This window comes from Pseudoliparis swirei, chromosome 7, assembly GCF_029220125.1.
Source record: "Pseudoliparis swirei isolate HS2019 ecotype Mariana Trench chromosome 7, NWPU_hadal_v1, whole genome shotgun sequence".
Classification (NCBI taxonomy): Eukaryota; Metazoa; Chordata; class Actinopteri; order Perciformes; family Liparidae; genus Pseudoliparis; species Pseudoliparis swirei.
The window spans coordinates 13,882,789-13,893,547 of NC_079394.1; positions in this window are offsets into that span (position 1 = coordinate 13,882,789).

Here is a 10,759-nt window from a genome sequence, read left to right on the forward strand (position 1 = left end):
AGAACAGAGTCGAAACCTTACGGTGTCAACGCAAGCTCTAGTCTGTTGAATTTCACGAGTGACAAATAAGGATTTATTGTTTTGAAAGGCACGCTGCCGAGTAAAGAACACCCATATGGCGATTGTGTACTATGTGTAAGAGCAGTTACGAGTTTGAGATTGAGGAGGTTACTGCGAAACAACGAGGAAACTCAGCTTAAACACTGCAATAAGGCAAGAGCAGAAACGTAAACACAGAAGGGAGAGAACAGCTGTAAGAGGCTGCAGCGGATCACCGCGCGGAGCACACGCGCCGTCACAGACGGAGCCGCCCCGCCCCTACCCACTTAACTGCGCGCGCCGCTCCTGTAGGCTCTCTGAGCGAGAGAAGTTGAGAGAGGACAGTGACAAAGAATCCCTTTTGAAGATAAGATATAGTGTTGGGTTTACTATTGATTTTAAGAAACAATAGTGGTTATTATTACAGTAATGCCGTCCGGCGTACGAGTAATTGATTTCCCATCACTGTTTTAGTACTGAGTTTTTATTTGTTTATCTGTTTTGATTGACAGTTTTAGAGAATAGTGTTGGGTTTACTGTTTTTTCTTGGGAAAAGACAGTGGTTATTATTACAGTAATGCCGTTAGGCGTACGAGTAATTGATTTCTCATCACCGTTTAAAAAACTGAGGTTTATTTTATTTTAGTCGGTTTCAAAGGATAGTTTTGGGTTTACTGTTTTTTGGAAAAATAGTGGTTATTATTACAGTCGTCCGTTGGATGTACGAGTAATCGATTTCTCATGAGCTGTTAAGAAACTGACACCTGTTTATGCGATGTGCAAATGTTTTGTAGTTCGCCCATAAACTGATAGAGTGTGTGACCATCATCTTTCTGTCTGAAACATAGTTTTTAATAAATACGTATTTTTTATATAATATTAACAGAAAACGGACATTTGCAGTTCAGATAAAATATAAAAGAACACAACAACACATAATGACGAGCCCACCCAAAGGAGAGATGACAGTGCGAGATTGGTTGAAAGAACGAGTGAAGGACAGAGCAGGCCTGAAGTGGGCAGAAGTAAGCAACGTATTCAAAAGAGTAGAAGGAAGTTGGATACAAAGGGATGGTTAAGACCAAACAATTCTCTCCCAACGAGGAAGAAAGAGAAAGCATGAGGAAAAGCATAGACAAGGATGTAGAAGATGCAAAAGACAGATATGACCAGATAAAAAAGGGTTTGAGTACAATTTCAACCCGTAAAAGGCTAGAGTAGGAATAACAGAGGCGGAAGAAGAGAAGCAGGTCAAACAATGGGCCCTTGAGGAACTGGAACGTAAAACAAAATCGATAAGAGACGGCAGGGTAGAGAAAGCTCAGCAGCAGGACAGCAGTTTATACCCAAACCTAAAGAACACTAATCTAAAAATAGACAGCAGAGCAGGCCCGACAGCGCCTCCATCATATCATTCAAGCAACCCATTCATACAGATGCCGGTAATAGAAGTGGAAGATGGAGGAATAAAGGCCTCCATCTCAGGCATCGTTACACTTAATGCAGTGCAGGGACAGGTGAATGCAGACTTTAAATCCAGAACCACAGATGACGAAGAGAGACTAAGCAACTTGTCAGGGACAACAGAAGGACGGAAGAATTCCTTTTGAAGATAACTATTAATTAGTAGAGTGTGCGACCATCTTTTACTTTTTGAAATGATGCTTTAAAGAAATGCATTGTTTTGCCAAAGTTTTAATTTTCTTTTAAATTAACTGATAAATTGCCTGGCTAGCTCAGTCAGTAGAGAATGAGACTTCTAATTCAAAGGAGGGTATTCAGTTTTAAATTGATCCCTTTATTATTTTATATAGTCATCTATTTATGTTCCTCAGTCTCTCTTAAAGATTTGACCCCTTTCAAGCATAACTGAAGTTTTTCCCAGCCACAAGGCACCTCTCTTAGCAGTTCACATTAAAAATAATAAAAAAACTGAGAAAAAAGGTTGATGGTTCTAAGATAATGATGATGCCACCATTTGATGGTGAGGGATGAGCAGCTTATTTAGATAGAATCTGAGAGTTGTAGAATGACAAACTAGGGAAAGATTTCCTTGAATATAGCATGACTGAACAGTTTTTAGGTTATCAATAGAATCATCAGTGACTGTGACCATACAGACCGAACTGAAAGGGATAGTAGGACTAAAGTACATGAACTTCTATGACTTAGAAGCTCAGGTCAGACGACAAACAGATAAAAATAAACAGCAGAGAAAAGATGACCTGACCAAAGCAGAAGTAAATGGCACAAGCCACGGTGCAGCAGACTGCAGCACAACTACATGGACCTTAAGTCCTGTATAGTCTGTATCCAGCTCCTCCTCCAAATCCATAAGCACTGATCTATCAACAGCCACAGCAAGCCACGTTTGCACCGCTTCAAGTTTAGTTCCCTCAAACCTTATGTCCCGCAACAGGTGGGTCAGCAGCCCATAGATGGGGCCCCATAACAGAGAGATAATATGCATAAAGAAGCCCGCTCAGGAGTAAGAGGAGTAACTACTGGGGCAACGGAGGCTTTAGACGAGCATTAATAATTTTTAATTATAGTCAGGCTGGACATTGGGCTAATTTTGTCCTTATCCACCACAGGGTTAAGCAGTCTCAGTCAGAACCACTTCAGTACTCTCATAATGTCTAACCCCGCCATAACAAGCACCCAACACATAGCCACAGCCACAAGGCAATAGTGATCCACAACACCAGGCCCGGACCAGAGACACAGAATTAGGCGTGCCCAGATCCAACAGCTGACAGCGAACTGTACTCACTGAACAGAAATGTGCCACACCCACTAGTCACCCAATGATTCAACTGGAGACTAAAGAGACACTGAACAGGAAGCAAAGTGTCCGGTGGGACAGAGTAGATGATGATGACATCACACCTGCATGACAACAGCCTGCAGTGGAGACTTTGGTTCAAAGTCCTGCATCCCTACTCGCCACCAGGGGACCAAAGACATTGTGCCCTTAACTCCTCCTTGATACAAGATGAGATCTGAATTCCTGAGGGACTGCCTGCAACACGAGATTGAGGTTCGTGAAGACCCAGCTGAGGAGGCTTGGAGATCTATGCACTGAACAAGGAGTAGCAGCGGCCGGTGAATGAACACCAGAGTTGCAGATTGAATGCAATCGTTGACACCGCAGCTCCACGTCACAGTGTTGGTCCAGAGTGGAGGCACTGAGAAGAACAATGGTGAAAGCAGAGGTTGAGGCTACGGACTGGGTGCACAAACAAAATTAACACTTGCATTACTCCACATTTGAGGATATGTAAAGAACTGCACACACATCGGAGGTCCAGTTAATATTAGAGACGCATGCTGACACATGCTTAGCCACACACATAGTAGAGAACACTGATCATGGGGACACTGACAACATGCTTAACTTATTTTTCAGACATTTTTAGGACTGAAGGGTGAACTGATGTGTGACTGATTCTGATAGCTCCCATAGAGGTAGAGTTAAAACTGCGTGCGATTCTAATTTAATCATCACCAGCATCCCTTAAGGATGGAACAGACTAGATATATTTTTAAATCATAGAATGGTTGTTATAGGCAGGTGTACTGGAGAGGACGAGGCGCCTGGAATACATTAATTACTTAATTTCCTAAACCTGGAAAATGGGCCTTGATATGGGGCCAATAAATAAATGTGTAACCCGTTCTTTAATAATTAGGCCGACTTATTATGACATTCCTTACCCAAGCACAATGATGACGCTGTGAGTTCAGACAAGACATGGTTCTCCTGCATTGATTGACAGACGCAAGCATTTTTATTTTATTTCTCTCTTTTCTTCTAGAAGTTGACTGTTTATTAAGATTATTATTATTGAAAAGGACGGATTTAGGAATTCCATCCTATTTCAAAAGAGGATAGAAGCACACAACAATCTATGTTGAGGACAGACTATTAAGAGGAGGGCCAGACAAGTACAGACTAATAGATCAGATAGCAGCAGGTTTAGAATCAGTGACCCCAGAGAATCATAAAAAATAATTTTTGAAATCATAAATATGCTTGATAAATGAAAAGATGTAATCTTATTTGTGTTCCTTCCATAGTTGTGGTGATAGTAGATGGGGTTCAACGTCGACTGATTCGAAGAGGAGCCGCCACTCCTGTACACATAACTTGCAGTGTTTGATCACACCCATATAGTGCACACAGGCACACACTCAAGGTACAGAGTTACAAGACGCATCAGGTCCGACAACGGAACACATTTTAACAACAAACTGCTGGGGAAAGTTGATATGCACTGGGCATAACCTACAAGTTTGGGTCTATATATCACCCTCAGTCTCAAGGATTGGTCGAGAGAGCCAATCAAATGATTAAAAGGAAAATGCGAAGGCGCTTCCACTAGGTACTGATGACCATGAGAGCAGTACCAGGGGGGAAGACGTCACCAAGTGAGTTGTTAACAGGAAGAAGTATGCCAGAGCCACCCAGAGATGGAGGTCATATGCCACCTCTGGATGTCTGTAAAATTGAAATGTCAGAATACATAAAAGCTCTAATTTCTCTCTCACCAAAAGCTCTCTCAAACCAGGTTGTTCGAGCCCAGACGATCGAGCAGGAGGCAGCAGAGCCAACCAAAGTAAAAGTAGGTGACTGGGTCAGGGTCAGGGTTCACAAGAGGAAGTGGACTGAGCCTAGGTGGACTGGTCTGTACGAAGTGGAGGAGGTTACTTCACACATGGTCCAGGTCAAGGGTAAGGCAGAGGCACCTTGACACCACCTGACACATTGTGCCCCAGCCACCTGTCCAACAGGGACATTGACAGAAACACAATCAGATCTAAAGATGTTGATGCCACAGAGGTCGTTCCGTAGGTGTGTCGGGGATCCGGATAGCCCAGCTAGAAGGTCCCCCCGCAAACCACTATAGGAACAGCTGGAAGGCAGACAAACTGTTCTAATGGTCATGGGACTGACCCTTGCCATTATCGTAGGATTAGTCATGTGAGGTTTAGAGAAGAACCTGCCAAAAAGACATTATAATAGAAAAGATTAGGGAGAATATTGTTATTAATGTATGTTGCCTGAGAGTGACTGTATGTTAATATTATAGATTGAAGCCAGTTGAATTACATGAAGGAAAAGAAAAGTAGGAAAGACAGGCAATGAAAGGTTGCAAAGAAAGGTTGGAAAGAAAGGAGACAGAAAGGAGACAGAAAGGAGACAAGAAGGAGACAGAGAGAGAGACAAATGAGAGAAGAATTAGACAGAAAAGAGAGAGAAATCGCAAGAAAAGAAGGCTCTTATTGTGAAAATACTTGGTTAAAGCGACTTGACCGGAAGTGACATTTTGACCGTGGGTTAGTGACATTTGACCCCTCCATTGTTCTAGCGGAACTTTGAACTCATCACTAGGTGTTAAAGGCTGGACTCACCTTTGAGTGAGGATTGGCTGATTTTGAGTCTAAGACTCTGGGGATTAGAGATAGCAGTCTCATCAACAGATATATCGATGCTGGAAGGCGGAGGAAGCAGAGGAGCCAATGAAGAAGCATCCCTGAATGAGAAACTTCTAACAGAAAGAAGAGGTTTCAAACAGGATGTCCCCAACCACCACCAGAGGTTTGCAGGTGCTGAATGCTGAGACAACAAACGTGACAATGACCAGTGATGGCTGTGTTGAGTTCTCTCCACCTTCATGTTTATGAATCAAATGGAATTTGCTTCAGAAATAAGGAGGGAGGGAGTAGAACTGAGATGCTGATATGCTGTTAAAAGGAGATCGCTAATGTACTGCAGCTGAAATTAGACTACATTGAAAAGGCTTAAACAAGACACTTGGCATTTCAAAAGAAACACACTCACCTACGCACACACACTTATACTCAATCACTCAGCCAATTGAAGCAGCTACCAAGAGTCGTCCTGGAACCATGAAGAAGCAACAGTCATGAAGAGACACCATAACTTACAGACCACAGTCGCCAGAGGCAATAAAGTAGCTGACCTCTCAGAGGAGAGAGCAGCAGCTGGGTTAAACAGATGACAGCCGCTGCCATACCGGGACTCCCGGAACTTGCATTGGAGGACATCAAGCTCATGCAGACAGAAGATCCAAAGACAGTGGTGAATTGTCTAAAGAAGAAACTGATACTGAGATATGGTGATAAAAGGAGAATCAGATCTGACAATGGCACACATTTTTGCAAACCAACACCTACAAGAAGTTGAGAAATATTTCTAGAGAGCACATTCACACGGAGCAGTCTATTGCCCAATCACAGGTGATAGTCGCGAGAGCTAATCAACAATTGAAGCAATTGAGACAATGATGGCTAAGTTATCCTCAAAGGAGGGAGAACATCTCTCTCCCATGAGTTATTGACATGAAGACCCATGCGGGGTCTACAGAGTTAGGAGACAGTCCTAGACTTGACATATTTCAGAGAATATTCTGAGAGAAAAAAAATAATAATAATAACTGACCAGATCTAAGTTTTTCTCCAAGTAGGTTGCTGAAGCCCACTAGGAGCCAGCTGATGAGTCATCAGTGGAACCAGGTGACTGGGTAAGACTCGAGGTTCACATGGGAAGTGGACTGAGCCCAGGTGGACAGGGTGTTTTGAAGTCATAGGACTTCACAGCGCCCTCCAGGTGAGAGGCTTCACCAAGAGGAGCACCGTATAACACATTGTACATTTGCAGATCAGCCGGCCGAAGAATCACAACCAGCCGCTGAATAGTTGCCTCATCAGGATAATTCTGACTAACAGATGTGAGGTCACTTCCACATTTCTGCCTGAGACATTAGAGCGAGAGTTAGGACTGCAACATAGGAAGATGTGTGCAGACAACATTGACTCTCACTGCTCACCGTCTCCTGTCATTAATGGCACCTCGATGTGCAAAGGTTTTGTTTTTCCCCATAAGCTGTTTTAGGGTTCGAGCACGAGAGAGGAGGGTGCTGGACGAATACCTGCCTGCTATCAGATCCTAGTAGGATTTGAATATTTCTATGCCCTAGTCAAGGGCCACAGATAGGATCAATTGCATTTATCATAACCAGTAAAGATAAATAAAGTTAGATTGGATTGGATAAGTAATTAAGACTCTGTTGACGACGGATGGCCATTTAATAGATGATTCCTCCCACACGGGTGAGAAGCTGTTCCTCCGACTCAGTTAAAGATTGCGAATTCAAGCCTAGAAAGTATTAGATACTTATTAAATATAGAAATTAAAATAAAATTTTTCATAGTCAAGTGTCACATTCTGTATAGAGCCGGCCTAGTGGCCGCTGTGTTGTGTTGTGTTTTCTCATTCTCTTCAACAGCTACACCTGACGCTCCAGCATCGACCTCCATCGTGTGCTGACTGCCTGCTGTGAGGACCTGCCATGAGGAGCTGCCCACAGGAGCATCGGACACCATCATCACCCGGCTGAGAGACTGAGGAGCCAATGAAGAGCACGCTCTACCACCCACGATGCTGCACATGGGAGTCATGTCGAATCCAGGGCCCATGCGACACCAGCGGAAGAAGAACAACAAGCCTGACCAGGACGATCCAGACGAAATCAAGTTCGAGACCACCGGATAAAGACCCCATCGACAGCCGGAGGAGACGCTGACGCAGAGGACCAGAGGAGCAGAGGACCAGAGGAGCAGAGGACCAGAGGACCAGAAGGACTTCCAGGACCCAGACCAGGATAAAGCAGATGAGTTGCAGCGGGGACCGGATCGTCAACTGGTTAACAGGATGCCAACCTGCTACTCACCAGCCGCTAGGATGCAAGACCCCCCCCCCTGCCTGACCACTCTCAATTTCACCTCTTTCCTTTGACACCTGCACACTACAGATTTAACGCACACAGACCTACTGACTTCCCTAGGATGGAAGATCTAAGAGGGTGGATCGGAGTACCAAATGACAGAAACCACGCCCCTGTTCCCATCCCTAACAGAGAGAGACTCTCTCCCCGAGAAATAGGTATTTTACAGGTCTTATGGGACCTTAATCTAGGCAACGAAAGATTATATTTCAGGAGACTTATTCACATCAAATGGCAGAGCTAAAACAGGACGAGGAGGCCAGGCCATGACAAGATCTGGCATAAAGAGGGAAATAAATATTCCCTGAGGAAGGGTTCACATCCAGCGGATGTGAAAAGAGGGATTGTTAAAGAATATATATTATAGTTTAGCATAGCTTAGTATTGTTTGCATATAGATTATGTGTAAAATGGAAAACACTGAATGGAAGTTAAAATCTCCAGCGGAGCACTCTGGTGCCTGACTGATCTAAAGAAAGATAACAGTGACACTTGGTGATTCCGGAGGTGATCACATACAAAGAGCTCTCTATACTCTCATAGACAACTGAGGGTCCAGATGCGGCCATTATTCTCCTTCTTAGACAAGTTAAGCCCTTTCTGTCTCTCCACACTGACCCAGCCTTCGCCGATCCCCCTGACACACACAGAGTGACACGTGGGAAGAAGCCCCCGGTGTGCGAACGACCTTCGAGAGAATCCAGGCCCCATCCCTGAAGAGATAAGGGCCGAAGGAAGTCTTCTTACCAGACAGGGGACATTATATCAACACATCTGTCCTCTCCTTCACCCCTTCTAGTTTACATATATTCATGAGCTGGCCACAACATCCAATGAAGGGACGGCAGAGGCGGGAGCTGGCAACAAGAACCAATGAGAAGACACCGCCCCCTTATCTCCTGACGGATCAGAACTGTGCCTTTCGGCTATTTAAAATGGCCGCAGACTCTAAGTCGGGGTCTTTTTCTCCGGTGCCGAGGCCATCGGTCAGAGCTCTGGAGAAGGGTCCACAAATGATTGTCCACCTGTATCCTGATTTCTGAATAAAACGCTAATAGATGTAACGTAGAAGTCTACCGCTCTTTCTTCCAGTGAGTCCTGTCCAGGTGGTGTGATGCTGTCCAAAACCAACAGTTAGGCCATGTCCTGTGAGGTTAGGCCATGTCCTGTGAGGTTAGACCATGTCCTGTGAGGTTAGGCCATGTCCTGGCTGTGAGGTTAGGCCATGTCCTGTGAGGTTAGGCCATGTCCTGTAAGGTTAGACCATGTCCTGTAAGGTTAGACCATGTCCTGTGAGGTTAGGCCATGTCCTGTGAGGTTAGACCATGTCCTGTAAGGTTAGACCATGTCCTGGCTGTGAGGTTAGGCCATGTCCTGTGAGGTTAGACCATGTCCTGTGAGGTTAGACCATGTCCTGTGAGGTTAGGCCATGTCCTGTGAGGTTAGGCCATGTCCTGTAAGGTTAGACCATGTCCTGGCTGTGAGGTTAGGCCATGTCCTGTGAGGTTAGGCCATGTCCTGTGAGGTTAGGCCATGTCCTGTGAGGTTAGACCATGTCCTGTGAGGTTAGACCATGTCCTGTGAGGTTAGGCCATGTCCTGGCTGTGAGGTTAGGCTATGTCCTGGGTGTAAGGTTAGACCATGTCCTGGCTGTGAGGTTAGGCCATGTCCTGTGAGGTTAGGCCATGTCCTGTGAGGTTAGGCCATGTCCTGTAAGGTTAGGCCATGTCCTGTGAGGTTAGACCATGTCCTGTGAGGTTAGGCCATGTCCTGGGTGTAAGGTTAGGCCATGTCCTGTGAGGTTAGACCATGTCCTGGCTGTGAGGTTAGACCAGCCTTGAGGGACCCCAGTTATGAGAGGAAGAGGAGGTGACCTAGGACCAGTACCGCTGCTAGCCATGTTGGTGCCCTAAGCATAACTCCTTCATGATGGGGGGCCACGACCACGACGACGACGACAACGGGGGAGGGGGGGGGGGGTGCTTAGCAATTAAATATATCTCTTGTTCTGCCTGTTTTGTGATATACATGCCTAAAAGGTGCCCAATATTTCTAGACAAATAATATCGGCATTATAATTATTATAACTATGAGGATTTCTTTAGTTGCCTATTTTTTGGTGCCCCCTCAGGACTTGGTGCCCAACCTACTATTGCGCGTTATGGGAGCGGCGGCGCTGCCTAGGACAGAGCCTTGAGGGGCCCCAGTTGTGAGAGAAAGAGGAGGGGACCCAGGACGGAGCCTTGAGGGGACCCAGTAGTGAGAGAAAGAGGAGGGGACCCAGGACAAAGCCTTGAGGGACCCCAGTAGTGAGAGGAAGAGGAGGGGACCCAGTAGTGAGAGGAAGAGGAGGGGACCCAGGACAGAGCCTTGAAGGACACCAGGGAGCGGCGACTCTGGTTGTATAGAAATCTATGCTTCATGTGTTAAAACTGCAGTCTCTCTACTGACCACTAGGGGGCGACCCTCCGTCAGCTGTGCAAAGGATTAGGGCTGAATCAGGTTCACCTGGTCCAGCCCCTTGATATGCTGCTATAGGCTTATAGCTGCCGGGGGACGTTTTAGGATGCACTGAGCACCTATCTCCTCTTTTTTCTCTCCTTAAGGATGAATTTTCATCTCTCAATCACACGTTACTAACTCTGCTTTCTCCCCGGAGTCCTTTTGACTTCACGTCTCATGGGGTCATCGGACCCTATGAGACGGCATAGATCCTATCTGCCTGATGGATCGTCGAGGTCTGGGTCGTGGAATTCCTGCTCCTGACTACGCCACTGTCCTGTTGAGACTCCGCCCACTGTTGAGACTCCGCCCACTCCTCCTCCCCACCGCCATCTGCCTGATGGATCGTGGAGGTCTCCATCGTGGAATATGCCTATGAACTATTCATACACTCTGTCATATTCATT